At 41.0% G+C, this 22,178-nt stretch overlaps 1 protein-coding gene across 1 annotated transcript in view; it reads right to left on the reverse strand.

Moving 5' to 3' along the window:
- The window catches only part of MARCHF3 (membrane associated ring-CH-type finger 3), a 58,903-nt gene extending 40,611 nt beyond the window's left edge, over positions 1-18,292 (reverse strand). The window contains exons 1-2 of the mRNA XM_015615252.1: positions 18,179-18,292; positions 16,765-16,912 (exon numbers count right to left, since the gene is read on the reverse strand). The gene's annotated coding sequence lies outside the window, so the exon portion shown is untranslated. The remainder of the gene's footprint in view (positions 1-16,764; positions 16,913-18,178) is intronic.
- Between the last annotated feature and the right edge of the window lie 3,886 nt (positions 18,293-22,178).

Raw genomic sequence — 22,178 nt, forward strand, 5'->3', positions numbered from 1 at the left:
TAGCATGCCTAAGAAAGGAGCATTTTCCACTCCCAGAAACATACTCCTCTCCCACATATCTTAGTAGACTGTGTGAAAGTATTTTTCTTTTTAAAGAAAAATTGTTGTATTGTTCTTTTTGAAAGAACAAAAATACAAATTCTGTGTACAAATCCTTTCCTTTCCAAACCCCAGTCACAAACATCAACATCTGAAAACCAACACATGCAAAGCAAATTGAAGAAGCAGGCATGGCCCTGGATATATTTTCCTTCCTTTCCTCTAAAACCAGAATGACAATTCCTATACTCTAGCTCACTGTGCACCTTTGGATGGCAGCTCAAAAGAAAACAGATATTTCCCCAATAACTTTTTTTTTTTTTAAATATTATTAAATTTGTACATGTTGATTTGTAAATAAAGTACTTTAAAAAGTTGGGGGAATGTACCCATGAAACCTCTGCAATGTCTAGTTTTGAAGTGAACTGTGCATCATCCAAATTTATTCCCACAGGGGTATTCAGTTGGAGTAAAACCAATCCACTGTGAAATGCATCACTCTTCTAAACAACTCAGGATTTTGAAAGAGCTGACTGCTCTGTAACCTTTTTCTACCCCTTCTAGCTCACAGATGTGTTAACAGCTCAATGGTTAAAGGGTGATCATAGAAGGATAGAACTGATACAGCTGAGCACTTCTATCCTCTTTTTTCCATGCCTATTTTGTGCTTGCCTTTAAAAAAAATTAAAAAAACATCAAATAAGAGCCCACACATATGGCAAAAGGAGCACGAGTTATCTGCAAACTTGTATTTCATTAAAATTCTGTTTTCCTTTTCCATCCTTTCAGCAGAGCCACAACCACCTGGGCATTTACATCTGCCTCCCACAGAGTTCCTGATGTCCTCTCTTGCACACACAGAGCCCTGACTCCTTCTTAGTCATTAATGCTGAAATGTTTCTTTGGGCTAAAAGGATCAGACACGTGGCTCCATTAGGAAAACTGCATGGCCAGAAAAGAGAGCTATAAAAAGGCCAAAGGCAAATGCAGCATTCTCTGTCCTAGAGAGTAAGTGCACCTCTGGCAGCGCTGTCTGCAGAGATGGGTTATTTTCCCTCCTATCAAGAAAGAGAATAATGAAGGGGAAAAAAAAAATAAATAAAAAAGTTAAAGCCCTTCTACCACCTTTTACCCCACAGCCAAAATATGACACCAGAACTGTGCATGTCACACCACCCCACAGCAGAACAAGCCATGCTGGACGATCCAAGAGCAAATTAAAACTGGTCTTCCCTGCTTTCTCTCAGTCTCTTCACGGTGGTTTGGTGGTGGTTTTTTTTTTTAACCTGTCCATAATTCACCCCCAAAACCTCACAACCTGTGATACCCTCCTGTTCATCCAGCAGCCACCAAGGGGGTCTCTCATGCCATCTGCATGCCACACAAAGGGCTGCATGCCCGCTCCAAGATACAAAATCCAAAGATGTGTGAAGTTATTTAGCTCTTTTTTAATTATTTTAATATTTTTAAAATAATTTAAAAGAGCTCTTTTTTAATTATCGTTCTTTTAACTGAGGCCACAGAAGATGCATCCCAGCAAAGAGAGAGAGTTCCTGGTGCGTGGAGCTCAGCTGTACCTGTATGACAGCATAACATCCAACAGCAGAGAATTATGTTTTTAAACACACAGGATATGATGAATGGGGAGAGGAATTATGGCAATTTTACCAGAAAAACCCACTTTTCCAGGCCACTTAACAAAACAAACCAAGGCAAACCACACAAAACAGTGAGTAATTACTGCTGTGGGACAAAGGCTTTTTCCTAACAGTTTTTCATTTTCATGTTATTTTTAATTTGTCATTTAGACAGAAATTTTTACATGCCATGGTCTGTCTTGAGGACTACAGCAGGTGTAGCACACTTATCCACTTCCTACACATTGCAGAAGATAATCATCAGCAAGTAGCAATGGCTTCCTCTGAGATGGCTATTTAATTTTAAAAAAACTCAGAAGATAAATGAACTGGATGTTATACCTACCTGTGAGAAGACTATACCATAAAACAAGCTATAATCCTCATCTCTGTCACTCTGTTCTTTCCCCCTCTTTAAATGAGAAAAAAAACAACACCTAGCTATTAAAAAAATAAGGTTTGTTGCTTTATTTGTGCTAAGCAGGCATAGCTTTATCTTCCCTGATTTTAACAAACCAGCATCTGGTAAGGGAAAAGGACTTAAAACCAAGCAAAAGTGTTGTCAGAAATAAAACAGGACTAGCACTGGGGCTGGTGAAGGACTTGTGGAGTCCTGACCTCTGTTCCAATGAGGCTGTAAAATGCAGCTGGAATAGTCCCTGCTTGCCATTCCCACCAGCACCTTCCCTGCTCCTCATCCCACAGCCAAAAATGTTGTGAAAGGATTTCGGGTTTAAAGGCTTCTTTGGAAGGGTGTGGATCAGCACAGTGTAAATCACTTCTCCCTTGAAATCAGAACCAGATAAGTAATTTATACTGTGACCTTAGCATTTCTTACTCCTTCTGCTGGATTTTATTTTTCTGGTTGTTTGGGGTTTTTTTGTTTGTTTGTTTGTTTTTTGTTGGTTTGGTTTTTTTGAGGGTTTTTTTTCGGTTTTGTGGGTTTTTTGTGGTTTTTTTCTGATTTTTTTTGTTTGTTTGTGGGGTTTTTGTTGCTTTTGTGGTTTTTTTATTTTTTTTTATTGGGGTTTTCTTTTTTTCCCTTTTATTTTGACTTGGCAGTGCCCCTTCCTCAGTGGATTTCAGTGTGTTTAATCTTTTCCTTTCAGATATACACAGTTTTTGTACTCTCTTCTCCCTTCAACCCCTGCACCTCAGGCTTAAGCTTTGTTTCCCTGTGCTAAAACTCTCTTTTTCTGGGTAATTTATCTTCCCCTCTTCACCCAGCTGCTCTCTCCTCCCATACAAGACCTACACAGAAGGCCTGCAATTAGTGGCATCTAAAAATTAGGGAGGCCAACAGACAAGACTAATGAGAAAACAGAGATTTGCAAATGTTTGTAAAGCTAAGTCTCTTTCCCACCCTCTGGGAAAAGAGCAAGACACTGGATTTTCACTGCATGCATGATCTTTAATTTATTTTTATTTTTTTTCTCCATTCTGTAGAAATCTCTTTCACACAAGCCTCCAGCTAGGAGGAAATATTTCCTAGGGAAAAAAAAAATAAAAAATTAAACCCCTTCATTCATTCTTGCTGAGTTAATACTGTCTTACAGGGGTTTTGGGGAGTTTGGAGCTGGGCTCAGAGGCTGCCTGGCCTCGTCAAACAAGAAAAGCAGCCCCTGCAAACACAGAAAGCAAATATTCTGGCAAATATGTGTATGCTGAAAAGCTGAATTGCACACACATCCACACACACAAGCTCTGATTTCCTGCTTCAAAAGCTGCCTGGGAGACTTTTAACAGCACTGAAAGATTCTGTCCCTTTTCACAGCCATGAGAAATGGTAATTCTTACAAGGAAAACAGAGTTTAGGCAAGATTGAAATTACACAGGCTTAGGGCTGACACACAAGGCTGCCAATATGGATTTTTGCCCATTAGAAAGATCCACAAATGACAGGAAAATGTGTTGGTGCACTCAGTATCACTTTTCACATAAAGACACAGCTTTATCACCCTGAAAGTATTTCTCTCTGCTTTTAGCAATATGAGAGATTTGACTTCTCTGCTTCTGAGGCAGGAAACCTCATCAGACTAAAAGAAAAAACACCTGTGTTTTGTCTGTAATATTTTAAAGTAAGAGATGAAACAAGTAAGAGATGAAATATTTAAAACAGTGGGTGTTGGTTTGTTAAATCTAACTAGCTTCTAATAAAAAATAAAGGGCACAGAGAGCTCTATGAAAGAGAATTCTCTGCTCTTGCAAGCAGAGCCTGGCCATACTCTTACTCCAATTTATGTATATTTCAGTGAACCCTCAAGGGAGAAGGAAAAGCACAAGAGGAGATTGAAAGGAAATACCACATTTACACCGCAGAGGTTTAGTCAAAATATTTTCAGGCAGTGAACTTGAGGAGACACAAAATGCATGGGTTTATTTCTCTTTTAAGCACTGTGTCTCCATGTAAAGAAAATCCTATTTTTGGTAGCATGCACTAAAAAGCTGCTGCTTCCCCCACCCTCCACCCCTACCCCCAGAGAAGGCTGAACAAGAACCATTTCATTATTGGAAATCAAGAATATTCTCTTTTTTTTTTCCTTTTTTTTTTTTTTTTTTTTCTCTTTTCAGTACTCTGAAGACATCCTGTAAATCAGCTTCAAGTGTTTTAATGTCTGGCTTAAATATAAATATAAATATCACAGAGTTTGTGCTGAGATCCTGGAGTACCAGGAGGAAATTTGGCTGCTGATTCTTCCTGAACACAAGAAACACAAGACCTTTTAAAAGGAGACCAGTAAATAAAAATTATTAAAAAAAAAATAATCAAAGTTCTCTCTTCCCTTAGAAAAGCAGAAAAAACCCCAAACTCACAGGGTAGATTCCAGCTCAGATCATATCTAAGTTACGTGTAGAGCAAAGTTCCAAGACCTTGCTTTAGGCTTTTCATGACTTTTTATGACTAATACTATTATTTCTGTTTAATAATCAGACATTATTTAATAATCAGACTGAGGAACTCAGCCCCTGCTGCAAATGCCAGGGAATGACTGCTTGCTAAATACTATAATTTGTGCCTGTAATAAAAATGAACAAATCAACAGCACAGTAGCTGTGGCTTGGCACAGCTTTACTTTGGCTGCTTCCTCTGGATGCAGCCCAGAGTTTAAGGACCTGCCAAGAGCCCTTAAAAAGTGAACCAAGCTATAAAATGTTACACACTGGGGAAGGAAAAAATTACTCTGGCCAGGAAAATGCCGCTGGCAACAGCACAACACCCCCGTGCACGCTTTTAAACACCCCTATATTGTTGCACAACACTCTGATATTCTTTAAGGCTGTGTAAAAATGTCTTTCAAAAAGAACAGGGCTAAACTTCCAGCCAGAGATCCACAGTCAGGTGTGATCAGCCACCATGCTGCTCCAGCTTGTCCTAAAGCCCAGGATTTTTGGGATGTTATTCTTGTTCCTGCAAGTAACTTGCAGCAGTTCAGGAGTATTCTTACCTCCCTTCTGGTAATCAGCAGAATACTTCAATAATTTGTGCTGAATGACCATAAATCAAGCTGCACCAGAGGAAAGCAGGAGCCAAAAGACTTCTGGTCACAGCTGCTTGGGCAGGAAACTGAGAGCAGAGGATTCTGTCCTTGTGCCCTCTGTACTGGAGCTGGCACCAGGGCAGTGACACAGAAAGGTTGAAATCCAGGGCTCTTTGGTTCATCGCCTAAAAACTCTTCTTTTCACTGATCTGTGTCCAAAATTCAGTGAGGAAGCACTGCCCCCCTGAAAAGGTGCTGAATAATAGAACAGTGCTTCCATTTTCCTGTTTGCAGTGGGGTTGTGAATCTGTTATAGATACATTTTATATTGTTGGCTTTTCACTAATATTAAAATGAATGTTATGTGTATAAGAATGAGAAATTTTGTTGTATTAATATAGTTTTCTTTATTTGTGTTATTGATGAAATTTAGGAATAGTAGTATAATACATATATGTTAGGCTATGCCATAGTATTAAAATAAAAACTGCTTTTGTTTGTATAACCCAAAGACTGAGGAAAAAAATAGCTAGAGAACTCCTGCATTTGTAAACTATCTTATCCAGATGAAGAGAGCAGTGGCCAGAGCTCTGGGGGAGGAATTTATTGCATTTCTGGTATCAGGGAATGTAAATCTCGATGGTGCCAAGAAGATTGATCTATTGGGAAGCGGGCAAGAGAAAACTAAACAGAAGAACACCAAAGATCCTAAGAAGAATGTATGAATATGTATGAGAATTTATGGATATGTAGTAGGGTTCTGTTTTTAAGGGACAATCCTATGTCAGTAAGGTGTGCTCTCTTGGCTGAATGCAGAGACACCCAGCCCTATCTGTATACTTCATTTTTTTCTCCTAATTGTTTTTATATTAAACTTTTAAATTCTACAAAAATTATGTGAACCTCGTTTTTCCCAAATCCGACCAGGAGCAGCCTGCAGCAGGTGTCTGGAGTTTTACATGCAGAGCAGTGAGCTCTCTGTGGAGGGCAGCCCAAAACCACATCAAATGAAGCAGACATCGTGTTCCATCCCCTTACTGCTCCATCTGGAGAGGTTCCCCATGACCCACAAGTGGAGTTTATCACAGGGCAGACATCTACAGGGGACAGTAGTTTTCCCCAGTGGCTAATGAGATAGGTCCTGCTGTGTCTGACACGCTGCAGAAAAAAAAGGGTTTGGTCACCAGCTCTGAAATGTCCCAGTGGGTGAGTACTGTGTTCACCTGGAAAAGATCATTGTCAGCATGAAAAATGCAGAGCAGAGGGCCTTTTGTCCCACAACTTGTGCAGCCTACATGAATTACAGGAGTTAGAGGTTGCTGGTGGCTCCTTCTGCTGGGGAGCCCTTGATGGGTGTGGGGACTACCAAGGATAAGAGAGAGGAAGGAGATAAGGGGAAGCAGAAGAGAAAGGTAATAAATTAAGGGAGGGGAAAAAGGAAGACAGGGAGAAAAAAACCCAACCAAACAAAAAAAAAAAAAAACCAACAAACCAAAACAACACAAAACAAACAACACAAAACAAAAAACACGCACAACCTAAAAACAAAATTCAGAGATTTTTCTGGAAGGGGGAATATATTTGTAAAACTACAAAAATTAGGAGGGCTGGCAAGGTTTAAAAGCCAAGAAAATGCTACTCTGTCCTTTTTAAATTACCTCTTCAAACTCCTTTCTGAAGTGAAGCTTTGATCACGATCATTTTATGCAGAAGGCCGAGCCAACCTTGGAGCAGAATGAATTTTGTAACTTCTTCAGCACAGGGAAGCGACATGCAAAGCCAAGGAAAGACAAATCACTCTTGCCTTTGGCTATCCTTCATTCCCTACCATTAAGGAAAACCCAGTGACTGATGATCATTGCTGAAAGGGGTGATAATCTACAAACAGAAGTAAGACAGCGAACCTGGTTCTGCTTTAGAAGATGTCCTGAAGGGCTTGACCATCACAGATAAACAAATCCTGCAATTGTCACTTCTCTGAAGCGATGGGTAGCATGAAAAGCTACTACAACCTTTCTAACAAAGTAGATCAGTACTAAAGTATAAAACCATCACTTTCAGGCAGTCATATTCATTCTACAAATTAAAAAACTGAAGCTGGAGGAAGTACTGCCTGGCTTTCTCCCTCTTGCAGTGTCAGGAATAGGCTGGCAAATTTCCCTTTTAAACTGCTAGGCTGAATTTGCTCTCTCCAGAGGCAATACTCAGTACAAATGAAGTGTAAAAGTTGGTTAGTTTATAGAATAGCAGGGTTCTGTAGGACAATTTTCCATCACTTTTCCAGAGCACCACGTACCCTGAGATGTGCCCTGAGCAGCACGACCAAAAGTGAGCACATTAAGGTCAGTTGTGAAACAAATGTTACACAAATCCAAAGCACCTCCAGGGCCTTGTTTTCCACCTGAACTTGTGGTGGGCACAGCTCATGTTCACTGCTGCTAAGCCTCAAGCTCCACTTCCCATTCCAGTCTGCCCACCCCTGCTGCCTCAGGTTCCTTTTTGGGATGAAACGATTGGTTTCACCTGAAAACTGCCAAATTTTCATTCTGAGAAGGCCTGCGTGACCACACAGAGGTTCACTCAGACATTAAAAATGTCAGGAAATATCAGAAACTACCCAAAGCTCTTGTCTACAGGGAAGCTGCAGTTTCAGAGCTAGAGAGGAATAGAAAATATGTACCAGAAGGAGATTTGCAAAGACTTATATTCAGTCCTGCTAAATTCATTTGTCACTGAGAGAGGGAGAGAGGCTGAGAATATTTATATTTACCACAAGTTAGTGGAGGAACACCAGCCTTCTGCTGATTCCCACAAAAAAATTTATACAGCCAAAACAAATGGTGGGGACAACCAGAGCGGGCCAGAATTTAACTTCTCCTTAAAGAAGAGAGCAGTTTGTTCACAGCATCTCTTTCTGTACTAATTTACAGTTTCCTGAAAGACTGTTTCCATTCAAGATTTTGTCTCCTGCTTTAAACCCCCAGAGTGGTAGACCCTCTGCTTTCTGCTCCAGCACGATGCAGAGAAACTAAAAGACATGGAAATAAAGGAGTTTCAGCTCCTGCTTAATAGACCAACTGGATCACACAACACACAAAACTGCTTTTTTTAATGGGGTGGGGCATGCAGGTCTGCTTGCATTGCAATTTGTGGCTGCTGTGTCTGTAAATCCAATTTATCTGTAACTCTGGTCCCTCCACAAATGCAAGGGTGCTGCTGAAAGGGATTATTTTGCTGAAATTCTTACATATGTCTCCACTGCAAGCTGCCTAGGTGAGATGAAAGAGCACTCTCCTCTGCCCTGTTCACAAATGCCCCAGAAAACCCTTGAACTCTCCTTGGCAACACTGATTGCACTCTGGTAAAGGTGAAGCTCTAGAAGTTGTCTGGGATTCACTGCTCAAGCAAGAGCCAAAGAATAATTCAAGTTTTCTTTAGCATTTTGCCTGCAACTAAGAAATGTGTTAAATCCTAGCACCACTACTAGCATTTTATTCATAAGGATTCCTTTAAAAATTTCGGTCACAAGCAGCACCAAGACTGAATTGTCTTTTTATATTTTTTATATTTAATATTTTAACATTAAATTTAAATATTAATTTTTAATGTTTAACAATTAATATTTAATTATTTAAATTAAATATTTTAATTTTAATATTCCTTGTTAAGTTCAGAAAGGAAGGAAAATTGATTTTAAAAAAGAGTTGTGTTCACATTTTTAGGGTTGCTATATATATTCTACAGAATATATATACCTATATATATTATATACATTATAATATATATTATTAATATAATATAATATATTATTAAGATAAGATAAGATAAGATAAAATAATATATGATAATATAAATATATAATATCTACAGGATAGAGAATGTTCACATTACAACTGATCACCTACAGACACCATGAGTTTATAAAGTGAACAAACTTAAAGTATCCTCATCCTTTTGAAGTACAGTTACTGAACACAGGCTGCTGGGAAGGTAAACAGCACAGCCTTCAAACCTGTATTTCTTAGCACTTGTTAAGAAAATTTTAAGAAACTTTCTAAGCACTATTTAAGAAATAACTTATTTAACAATTAATAATAAATTATTTAAATAAAAAAAAATTTAAGAAATTTAAAGAAATTTTAAAATAAATTTTTAAGAAACTTTTTAAGCACTATTTAAGAAATAAGTTATTTAACAATTAATAATAAATTAAGAAATATTAAGTTATTTCACTGTTATTGTTGTTCTATGCTGCTTAAACATCTTGAGTATTACAGGGACTAATCAGCAGGTCGGATATATATATAAATAATTATTTTAGTTTTAAAAAAATTCCTTCTTTTTTCAGGTTAAATGACACCCCACCATTTTCACCATCAAAAGCTTGAAGGCAGGATACAAACATTGTGCCACGTCCTCAATCCCCACAACAATTTCTCAAATATCCAGAGAACAAAGAGGGAGCCACCACCTGCAAAAGTGCATGTCAGCCTTTGTTAGCTCTAGAAATCCTCTTGGCAGCACATGAAGGCAGAGTTTTGAAATGCCCCCGTGGCCTGGAGCAGTTTTTTGGGGGCCAGCAGGATGGGTGGCAGTGCTTCTGCAGACCTCCAGCCCTGATCAGGGCTGAAGCTTCATTTTGGCTCTCCAGAAGCTCTCAGCACATGAAAACACAGACACCACCTGCAAACCTGCAGCAGCACTCCTCTGGAAGGACACAGCTGCCAAGGGACAGTGTCTCTGCACCCAAAAATGATTTTCTGCTGATTTCTTAATGGTTGTGCTAATAGATGAAATATTTTCCTAATAGGAATAATAAGTAAACTCCTCAGCCTAGGACATTTGTAATACAAATACAATAAAGCAACAGGGTGTAAATTAGAGGGAAATGTGACAGCTTATTTAGGCAAATGGTGCTCACATCTAGATAATTCCCCCTTTACAGTGCTACAGGAATTAATGGTGAGATAGGACTGGTGCTTAACTAAAATGGACAGTCAGCTCTGATTACACACAACTAATGCTGAAAACCACTGGAAGATCGAGGATAGCTCTTCCAGGTGGAATCACAGGAAGGCTGAGGCTGGAAGAGATGTCCAGAAGTCACCTTGTCCATCCTCACTGCACCAGCAAGAACCTTGGGAGGAAAATGTCGTGAGCAGATTCCCACATATGGCAGCACAAGCAGAAACACAGAGATGATTACAGGAGACCTGGTCAGAGGATGGAGTGAGACAGGCCAGAGTGGTCAGAGAGATGATAAAAGTGGATATTAGACTCTGCAGAAGAGAGGTGTTGAGCAGGCAAAGCTATTTGGGACTTGGAGGAAGATTTTAATTCAGTTTCACGAAGGCACAGAAGGAGAGAAGGTGACAAATCAGTGTCAAGGACTGCTGTGGCCAGTAGGAAAAACAAGGTTAGGGCAATCTACAGTTATTTGCCTGTAGGGCAGCCTTCAAATTCACTGCTGGTTATCCATTACCTCACTTAACAGAACAGAAACAGGTTTCAGCTTTAGTGGTGGCACTCACAGCAAAGAGAAACCATGATTTATTTTGCCACCACGTTCCCAGGGTGAAGCTCAGCTGTGTGGACAGGACTCAACAGTTTAATAGGTGAAACATGAGGCTAATCTGGAACAGGAGCTTGAGAGAAAAGCAAAAGAAATGATGGGGATGGTCCCAGTGGAGGCTGGCAGCAAATGCTTGGTGCCATGACCTGATTGCTGGATGAAAGTTAAAATGTTGGATGAAATCCCATTGCAGGGGTGAAACATGGTACAACTCTTTTTCTATCCTAGCTTTTTACAAATTACCAATTCTAAAACGCTTCAGACTGCCTGGGCTGTCACAGCTTCACAACAGTATTTATTTATCCATTTGAGTTTACTGATCCTAATAAATATCAGTTAATGAAAGCTTTATGCCAGCTGCAGGACAAGACCCCCAACCCATCTTCCCCTAGCCAAGGTTTTATTGCTGGGCATGACAACATATTCTGTGGAAAACCCTTTGGCCAGCTCAGGTCATCCCCCAAAAATCTACAACCTCCTTGCTGTGGGGGCAGGAGGCAGAGAGCAAAAACCCTGACAACACCGGTGCAGCCACAACCCAAAACCTCAGCAATTTATGGGCTTCCACTAAATTAATGAATTACTGAATTAATGAATTACTGAATTAATTACTGAATTACCTCCACCCCAGCCAGACCCAGCACAAACAGGGAAGGCTGGCTGGACAGCCACAGATGTGCTTGCAGCAGCCTCTTTTAGGATGATTTTGAGCACTGCACGGCCAGAACTCAAATTCCTCCCAACAGTCAGAGCACAAATCTGTAGCTTGAAAAGGGAGGGAATTCCAGGTCATGCCTACAGACCTCATGATCAGATCCACAACATGATGAAGATGATGGACCTGAAACTTTACTGAAACCCTCCATGGCACTGGAAGTCCCCCTGACCAGAAAAATTCTCCCTGAAAGGGCTTGAGAGACTGATTTAAAGCTTATTGCCTGAAGTTAAAAGTGCTCAATCCAGAGAATTACACGTGAAAATGTGAGCCCAGAAGTTTCCACAGGTCACTGCAGCAATCCACCTGCCTGGTGTACCCTGTGTTTGGGTTATTTCTGCTCAGGACTTCCAGCAAGTGAATGATGAGTCTCTCTCATAACAGATTCAAACTCAGTCATCGCTGCATAACCCTACCTACTTTTATCTAAATAATCCCAGGCTTTTGGGCATCTATTCAACTGCCTAAATTAGCATGAGGAGATGGCTCCTATCAGTAACCAGAGGCAGTATCAGCCTAGCACTAGTAAATATATTCCTATAAGAAGCTGGGATGCAGAAAAGATTCCTGTTTTGCTCCAAAATTCTGCTTAAATTAACGCCAAGTTTATTTCCTCCCTCCCCCCCCACCCTTTTTTTTTTAATAACTGCAATTTTCAAAGACAAACTGAGTCAGTTTCTTTTTCTATTTCCTATAAAAACTTGAAGGTTCTCCTAGAGGATGCTGAGGATCTCATGGATCTGAGAAAGCATCTCTGCCTTTCCCCTTCTGGCTCACGGGTCAATTTGTAATGTTTTACTGATACTAAATATACAAATACCTTTTATAAAGGATTTCCATTTTAAATATTCATGCATCTTAGAGAAAAAAAAAATCTGGATAGCCACTGGGTTCTCTGACTAAACTGAGAGCAAACAAAACACTGGAAAATTACTTGAAGTAATAAAGTTCAATTTAAACAGGAGCCAAATATCTGGACTGGGCAACAGACACATAACAGCTACAATTTTACTGAGTAAAACAGATTGTAAGGGAACCTAGAAATTTAAGTGAAAGTAGCTACCTAAATTTTACCTGATGGCATGTAATTATTTTTCCCCTTGACACTGTATTTCTCACTTTTCACTATGAGTAGATTGAATTAAAAACTGTTCTTAACAGGGACACTGAATTATTTCAGATTATAATGCTATGCATTTCAGAAGTGTCTTGACTCCCATGCCTCAGCTAATCCCTTCTAAATGTATTTTCAGATAAGAATACCAAGACTCAGCTACTCCACAAGGAAACAGAAGTGGAGATGAGAAGATTAAAAAATCAGAGGAGGTCCAGCGAGGATCCTGCTGCAAAGATTTGGTCAGCAGCAGAAAAACCTACAGCACCCTTAATTTTCCTCAGTATGGAAATAACCTCTCTGCAGACAATGGGGAATGAGTAAAGAGAAAGTTCTTCCTAGGGTTATTCCTAAGCAGATAAATTCAGCCCATGCTGGATTTCAGATGAGAACCAAAGCAAAGGTCACAAAATGCACTGGCCTGGCTTCTAAAAGCTGTGACATTTCCTGTCCCATGTTACAGCACTGAATCACCTCCTCATTCCATTTTTATTGTGGGGTTTTGAAACCTTAAACATCAGATCTTAAATATGAAAACTGCATTTTTCATCTTTCTAGCTAGAAACTCACCATGACTAATATCAGCAGAATATAATAAATGAGATAGTGGAAGTGCTCCTGTAATTGGCTTTTGCATCACTGAAACTTTGGGGATATAAATTATGCTCAATAATCACATAGATTCTTATTTCTTTTTGTTTATAGTTTTCTTTTAAGACATATAACGAATGATTCTTTGGCATTAGCAGAAGTTATATAGGATGGGAGAGGAAAATAACTCTTTTGTGATAAAACTTTTCAATGGCAGGAAAAAAAAAATCCTTTCAAGAAGACAATTTCCTCAACTTATTATTCAATTTTTTACAGTGGCTTACATAGAAACCAATTAGTTTTAATCTCCATTTAGTTTTATGGAATGCCTCCAGAAGAGCTCCTAACACAAAGCTAAGACTCCAGTAAGGACAGAGCAAAGATGATGAGAACTCTGCTAATATTATCCTCACAGAGATAGCAGAATTACAATTCTTATATGTCTCTGATAAAAAGTATTATGGGAATAATGTTCAAAACTCTCTAGAAGCTTCTCTTTGAGTTTACACTGGCAGTGTCTTCACAAGAGCAAATTTCCTCACACAGACACTGAGGTGCAGACAGCAGAATTCAATCCAAAAAGGGGCAGAAGTACAAGAAAAGTCACTTACAATGCTGGAAAGCAAAAGGAAAATATAAAACCTCATTTCGAATAATCACTAGAACTAAAATACTGTGTTAAATGTTAATACTTTTAAACCACAGGTATTCAAATTTAGAAATATCTCTTTACTTCTTTTAAGTACCTGGTTGGATGAAATTTACCTTTCTGAAGACTAGCTGGAGTTATACTGATTATTTACCTATCAAAGCCCACTCAAAATCTCTGGTGTTTTTTTGTTAGCTTTGACTTGTAAGTGGCCTGAGAAAGGACTATTTCTCTGTGAATTAGTAACAACTCTTCACCTCTCCTGCCTCTGCTGCCCAAAACCCTGCTCCTTCCAAACCCCCAAAATGAGGTGAAAGCTGCTTGCATCAGAAACTCTTAGGAAATGACATTTTAAAACTGTTTACGTAATACATTTAATAAGTGGAGATGGTTAAAAATTGATGGAGGTAATCTTTAAAATTTAATACAGATACCATACAGTGGTAGCTTCAGTGCTGGGGACCAAATACTAATTTACAAAAATAAAACAGAAGAGCATTTCAAATGAGACAAAAGACTAACAGATATTCATGCATATTACCACAGGGTAATATCAGGGACAGATTTGTTCATAACTTCAATTTAATACTGAATTTAAAGACTGGCAAACTGTAGGCTCTTTTTCTACCCCTTCTTTCCAGCATGCCTTATTTTCCTCATCACTTCATACTGGCTATAAGGTTTTTGGCCACAATCTGTTTTATAAATAGCCCCCTCATCCTTTCTGTGTATTTTGAGACTCCAGGGTGTCAAGCACTGGGTTTCACCAGCAGGAATAAGTCTGATATTGCTAATCTGTGGTATAAGCAAATCAAACTGAGTGACAGCTCCAAGAGGAAGCTGGTTGTTAGGAAAGAAGCGTGCTAGTAATCATCATTTCTGAGAACAGAGCACAACAAATGCACTGCTGTTAGATGGGAATTCATTACAACATCCATATATAAGAAGAAAAAAAGAAATAAAAGGATGGGAAGGTGTAGCTTTCAGTTCAAGAGCCAGGGAAGGTCCAAAGATCAGGAATTTATGAGGTGGTATTCAGCAAACCAAACAGGCCACGGCTGCCCCATATTATCCAAATTTCATCGGTGTCAGGACTACATTCCCTTTAACCCTGGTGCTGGTCCTTGTTCCCTCCTTTCCACTGGTGGCTCACACTGGTCCAGATTTGGGTGCTGAATGACCCCCCAAACTGGTCCTGCTGGAAACCCAAGCAGAGGGGTGGCTGAAATCCTTGTCCTGAGCTGCCCAGAGCGTTCAGGCTGACCCTGAACAGAGGAGAGGGAAGACACAAAAGCAGAGTGATGATGCTGGCCTGGTTCTGCCAGCTGCGTTTTAGCTGAAGAAGGCTCTCAGGGAAAGAAAAACTGGGAGGTAATTACTGGAAAATTGGGAAAGAAAACCCTGGGAAGTGCAAGAGCTTAAGGCAGAAAAAGAGTGAAGACAAGGAAGTGAGGAAGGATGCTAAACCGCCAAGGCATGGACATACTCCAGGTAATGGACAAATAGCCACTTCTGAGGCAGATCTAATGGTGGTTTTGTTATAATTAAGTGTTGTGGGAATGAGCAAGGCCTTCTAAACCTCTCTGGAATTAATAAGTATCACATAAAAACCAGAGTTTCTTCAGGGTGAAAGCAAATACCGAGGCACCAAGATTTTTAACATACAATAATCCCCATTTTGAAGGTTTACCCAGAAGAACTTGGCCAAGTCGTGTTAGGCTTCAGGAATAAACAATTTCTTCCCTTCTGCCCTCCCTCCTCTTCCCTCCAAACCCTGAAAAAAACACAACTTTGGCTGCCATCAGGACAGAGAGAATTTTATATTAAACAATTGCCCTGGGCCACCCTGGGCCACTCAGCTGAATTAAGTCAAAGGGACTGCTGGCAGGCTTAAAATAGGCATGTGTTTAAGAGCTTTGCTGGCTTTATTGCTGCAGTGGTAAAAAAAAAAAAAAGGAAAAAAAAAAGAAGCTGCACATGCATAAATTAGAAATTGAAAATATCATCAATATCGCGAAGACACAAAGTATAATTAGAATTAGTAATTAATTCTGGTCTACATTGCCTTGCACAAAGCTTAAATGTGAGCAAAGTGAGAGAGATACCAGATACTCTTTTCCCCTTCCTGTTGCTTTGTATTGCTGTGAAAACAAGTTCAATAATCACAAGAAAGAAATATATGAGATTCCTTGGTGTGTGGAGGGGTGTCCCATAGCAGGGACACAAAAAAAATCTCTGTAGCACATCACCAAGGGGGCTGACACAGCGGGGATGACTTGGGAGCAATGCAGGAATCCCTGGAAAAGCGTTCTTATTATCACTTTGTTGGTTTTCAGCACTCTGATTTTCTGACAAGCCTTCCTGCACTGTGCCACAAACAATTTCCCTCCCTTTCAGACCTGTGGGTCTAAGCAGCAGCAGCATTTCTTCCTGCCAGCTTCCATAAGGAAAGCAGGAAACCCCCCTGGCAGCAGAAATCAGCCATGACCACTTCTTTGATGCTCTCAGATACTTTTCACTGGTCTATAATCTGTTTTATTTTGAGGGAAGGATGCCCACAATGGCTCTTCTGGGCCTGCTCCCACCTAGCTGGAGTCATCTTTAGAGTAATATTGTCATCTGATCAATGGTGGTCTAAGGATGAATCCCTTCAGAACATCATTCAGAAACAATTTAAAACTCTTTGCAGTTTTAAATTAAAACTCTTTTAAAAATAAAACTCTTTGCAGAGAACATGCTATGTAGATGAGTTTGCAAACAGAGGTGAAGTTTCTGCTACTACAGAAGCCACACACATCTCTTTGTGTCTGCTGCAGAGAAGAAGAATCCATAGAAATTCAGAGAGAAAGTGCCACAACAACCTTACCCTGGTGCATTTTAATTGGCATTATTTGCAAAGCCCTATTTTGATAGATTAAAAGAGCTCTCAGCCTAATTGCAGTCATTTTAAGTGGAAGATATTACTCACCCTTTCAGAGCTCAGGCCTCTGAGCCACCAGGCAGTGGCTCAAACACGCTTGAAGCCCTGCCATGGATGGAGCCTGTCCATAAGGGCAAGTGGAGACCTCACAGGAGTGGTGGGCTTGATGCAGGGTTTGTTTGTGAAATCCTGTGGCCTGTGATAAGCAAGAGATGAGAAAAGGTGTTAGAAAAAGTCCCTTCTGACAGGGAAATTGGGCAGCCAGCCGATCTGTGAGTTCCCAGGTGAGTCTGATGCTTGCAAGCTCCCAGACACAAGCACCCCACGACCAGGAAGTTTCAGAGCAGACCCTGCACACCCCAAGATGCCATCACAGCAATAATTACTGCAAAAAGATGGGCTGCAATTTGCCTCATCAGCCTCGCAAACAGCAGCAGAGTAAGGCATTAGCAATTAATTAAAGATCAATGACACGTAAAACCCTAAGGAACACACATGCAATTAGCAAATGTATTTACAGCAAGGCACAAACCCACAAGTTATTGTCTGACACCACTCTCCACCTCATCCCACTCCCTTCACAAGCCAGGGGGGCTGTGGGAGGGTTACCTACGGAGTTCCACTTGGCAAAGCACATTTCCAACACCATGCACTGGTCCAAAGCCCACGGACATGAGTCATCGTCAGTGAGAGTTTTTCCTGTTTGTTCCAATGGACCTTGGACAGGCTGTAAACACCCTTGCCAAAACAAGTAATCTCTAATGGGAAAATATGCTCTGCTTTCACTGTTTTGATGGCTTGGGAATGGCTGGGTTGCCCTGTATAGTCAAGTTGAGACTCTGCTTGGCAAAGATCCTGCGTGCACCATCAGCAGCCCCAGAGGCTGCAACACGGGGGTAAATTTAAGTTTAAACAATTGCTTTGCATTGGAAGTTAAACTCCTCTGGCATGTGCGGGTACATGGCCGAGTAGTTTTATATCTGCAAAGAGCCCTATGATCCCCAGCAATTAAAAAGAAAAAGAATTAAAAAAATAATAAAAATAATAAAATAAAATACAAAGGAAAAAGGACCTGGAATTCCTGGTCTGAATCCCAGAAATGGCTACAGTTTGTCACATCCTCTGGGATATAAAGCATCCGTATTTCCTGCCTCCCCGGCTCCAAAGTCCCGAAGGGGATTCTGCCCGAAAGAGCTCCCAGCCCAGATCGCTTCCCGCTGGACATTTCTACTCCTCACATGCCTTTGCTTCTTTCTCTTTAATCAAAGAGTTAAAGCCAAACCTCACTTCAACTACCGCAAATGACAACGACAATAATGATGATGATGATGGCAATAATAGCAGGAAGAAGAAGAAGAAGAAGAAGAGGAGAGCAGCAGCAATTTACTCCCGCACAGAAAACGCAAACCCCCTCCACCCACCCAGAGCCGCGAATTATTCCCGTGTGTCCAGTCACACTTACTTATTCCTCCAGCCGGACCCTCAGCTCTCCTTCCAAAAACACGGGCGAAGCAGCCAAAATGTGCCTCGGGCTCGGCTGTGGCCACTGGACCTCGCTGCCATCAACTCCACCTCCTCCTCCTCCTCCTCCTTCTCCTCCTCCTCCTCCTCCTCCTCCTCCTCCCCCGGCGGTACCCGCGGAGCAGCAGCGACACAAAGGAGCGGCCGAGTAGCGACAGCTCCCTGCGAGCCTGGAGCAGTGCGGGGAATGAAGGAATCCATCGTTTCCTCGTGGCACGGGAGTTAAAGAGCTCAGAAGAGCCGCGTCCCCACGGTCCGAGAGGGAAGGAGCCTGCCCGGAGCCGGCTGCGCCTCCGGAGATGCTCGGGATGATGCTGATGTCAGTGGGAGCGTCCGAGCCGCTGAGACCCAGCTGAAGCTGCATCAAAAACGACAGCTCCGAGTTCCAAAGATAGCGGTGGATAAACCCCAAGGCTAATGTTTTTCCTTGCCTAACCACAGTTCAGCATTTCGCTGCCGCTGCTGTGCTCGCTTTGTTCCGAGATAAAGGACTATTGCAGGGCTGAGATGGTATTTCGTAAAATTGCTGTGTTCCCTGAACACATCTGCCCATTAAAGCAGCAAGAGGTGCTAAAATTTTACTAGAAAGCACATCACAGGGACAGGAAGGAGCTGTCCTTGGTTTGCTCTCCTGCCAGTGAAGCCAAAAAAATTTGCCCACCTCTACTTGCACCTGCATGTTCACCCCCGGTGACACAGCTGCACTTGCAGGTGGAAGTGGAGACAGCACACAGGTGCTGCCTGTGCATCAAAATAAAAAGGGAGAGCCCGGCATGGGTTGGCCAAGTCACCCAGCACACCTTAGCAGGAGGCAGGTAAGGTAAATTAAGCAGAAATGCAGGTGCTCAATGCAGCAGGGACATGACTGAAGTCGCTGGGATCTCAGCCTTGCAAACATCTGCAGCTTCAGCTCCTGGCACCTTGGGGATCTTGTTGAAATGTCTCACCTCCTGGAGAAGGAGAATGAATTAGTGCCCAGTGTCAAAATCAAACCTGTGTGTATCAATGTGGTTTGATTCACCATGCCTTTCTCCCCTGGATGGAGAGATTTGTGCCACCCTTCTGGGAGCAGATCTCCAGGGAATGTCATACTAAGGAAAAAAACCTAACCCAAATCAAAGCAAAACTAAACCCAAAAAACCCCACAAAAACCATTCAAAGCACAACAAAAACCAAACAAATAAAAATAAAAAATATACCCAAACGAAAACAAAAAACCTCCACAAAAACCTTCAAGGAAAAAAACCCTCAGCTCTATCACCTTTTTGAACTGTTCCCTAGGTTAAATATTCCTGGGAGGGACTCGGGAAGGGAAGAAAGGAAGGGAAAGGATTGGACTGACACAAGATTACATGGCCCAAGTCTCATTTCTTTAAGTGGCAGAGCTGAAACTACCTGGCCTGTGGCAAGACCCTGAATTTTGCACACCCTGACCTGGTGTCTAGGTGCATTGCAGTAATCCACTTTCTTTCTCACTTTTCTCATTTCTCACCATTGTTCTTTTGCCTTCTCCCCAGGAGAAGCGGGTGGATGCAGTTGTGCCTCTTTTCAGTGAGATTTGTGTACAACTGGGAGGGATTTAGTTTTTATCCTTCCAATCAACCATATTGTGCCCCAGAAGGCAGCACTGAAGGAAAATGAAGGAGGTCTGGAGTGCCCTCAGTGGCTGCAGTCCATCCCATGGACAAGACAGAGAGCTGAGAGTATTTGTCTCCTGCAGGAACTCTTTTTGGATGGCCTGGTCATATGTCATTTCCCTCTGGAAGATCCAGACCAGGAAATAGGATTTGATCTGAAGTGCTACAAGAGGTGAGGATAGAGGACAGAGAATGGTTTTGTGGTTCTTACCATGATTTTTTTGCCAAAAGCAGCCCAAGCCTTTATTCAGCTGGAGTTCCCTAACTGGAAACTGTTCATGACTTCAAAAACTCAGGGTCTACAAGGTAGAGAAGCTTCACAAGAATGGGATGGAGGCTTCTTGCCACGAGGGCATGATGGAAAAGGAGAAGAGAGATGTTACTGGTAGATTATAAAGCAAAACTGCCCAGAAAGTGATACCGACACTGAAATTTAAAAAGGGAAAAAAACAAAAATTATATTAAAAAAAAGGAAGAGATATGATCTTGTAAACACTTGCACATGGGGCTTTGTTTATTTCCACGTGTGGTTAATCCAGATGGCCATGTGATTACAGCTGAATCTGAGATTATGTATCACAGTTGGACAGGAAGACACGGCGCCTGGAGTGCTGTGCCTAGAAGAAATGAGACATTTTCTTCCACGTCTTGTGTACATTTTAAAGACACAAAGAAAGAGTCAAACAAGCAGAACATAAAAGAAAGTGAGCCCAGTGGGTATTTTTTTTTTTTTTATAGTTACTGGAAGAAGATGGGACATTGTCTATGTGCTTTTTAATTGGCCAGAAATGGGAAATAAATCCATCTTGTGTTCAAGCTTCCTTTTACTACAGAGATAGTGCATTACAAGGTTTTGTACTCCTGCCAATACTCACAGTCAAAAGAGTAAATTGCCAGTTTTCACAGAGTTGCATATTGCTCCATAAATATATATTCAGCAGGGGCATATACCTTCTCATTTTAATATCTGTGTTATACTTTAGCACATTTGATTAGAGAGATACACGTGCTGGGAGACTGCTGCACTTCCTACATTCAAAAAGAATTAAAAAAAAAACCCTCAAATTTATATATGATGCATCCTTCCTTGCTTTTGGAAAATGAAGGTGAGGCTGTGCCACCAACACTCCCTATTGACACATTCCCACCTTCCTGCCCCTGTGTCCAAACTGATAAAAAGAGGGTTCCCATTCTCTTAAAAGTGTAGAACAGTAAAACCACTGGAAGGTTTCTGGCAGCACAGCCCTAATGGAAAAGCTCCATCTCACTCATAAGAGCTATGCAATGGACAAAAGCTATTATGGAAATCCTGTTATCATTCACTTTACAAAATAAATGGGGAAAAAGTATCTGGCACTGGCTACAGAAGAAAATCTCCAGTCTGACAGAAAAAGGAGCAAGGGATTCATCAACTCTAAAATGATTAAGAAGTTTGGTTTTAACATCTTTTTTTTTTTTTTTTTCCCCAAAACAGACCTTACTAAAATAAAACAAAGGCAAAATTCCCTCTGAGAGCTCTGCCAGTCTCTGTCTGTTATATATTTTGGGAAATGGGGTGAGTCCACATGACCTCTGTTGTCCCTATCTTTGAGATAATGCTGTTATATTTTAGAAGAGCACTTGAGCTATGGTTGACAAGTGCTCTATGCAGCCCTCTTATCACAGAACTTCAGTAAGGGAAAAACCTGGGCCCTCTGAAACCATAGAAATCATAGAAGAAAAGCAAGTGGAACTTGCAGATACAGAGGTAATTCAAATCTTTTATTTTAAAGTAACCCCGTGGAACAGTTAGAAGTTTGACTGTAGCATTATGAACTGCAGAAAGTATGGAAGTTTTTGTCTCTAGAGCCCTGTTCTTCTGCTAATGGTGATGAAAAATACTGTGGATCCATGATCTGGCTGAACTTACCTCAAGTTCTCTGCTATAAAAATGGCACAATTCTCCCTCCTGGGAAATCTTGGATAGTTTCAGACCCCAACCTGAGTGGACTGAAGCTGCTAAGCTGGAAGAAAGTTTTAATTTCTTACTCCCCAGAACTTTCTCATCTTGGGGAATGCACCAAATTGCAGATTATCTGTCAAATGCTAAAGACACTGCAGGGTGAGGCCATGAAGGAACATCCCATTTTCCCCACAGCAGATCAGCTGACTTCTTATTAAACCATACTCCAAAACTTCAGAGTCTGCCGTGAATCCTGCTGTATTTCAGTCTGCTGTTCCAGCCAGGCATTGCATCTGCATTCTTCCCTCAGTGAAGACACATCTGTCAAGTGAACCTGCTTAAATTCCTAGTGAGAAAAGACT

The sequence above is a fragment of the Parus major genome, chromosome Z (assembly GCF_001522545.3).
Source record: "Parus major isolate Abel chromosome Z, Parus_major1.1, whole genome shotgun sequence".
Taxonomy (NCBI): Eukaryota; Metazoa; Chordata; class Aves; order Passeriformes; family Paridae; genus Parus; species Parus major.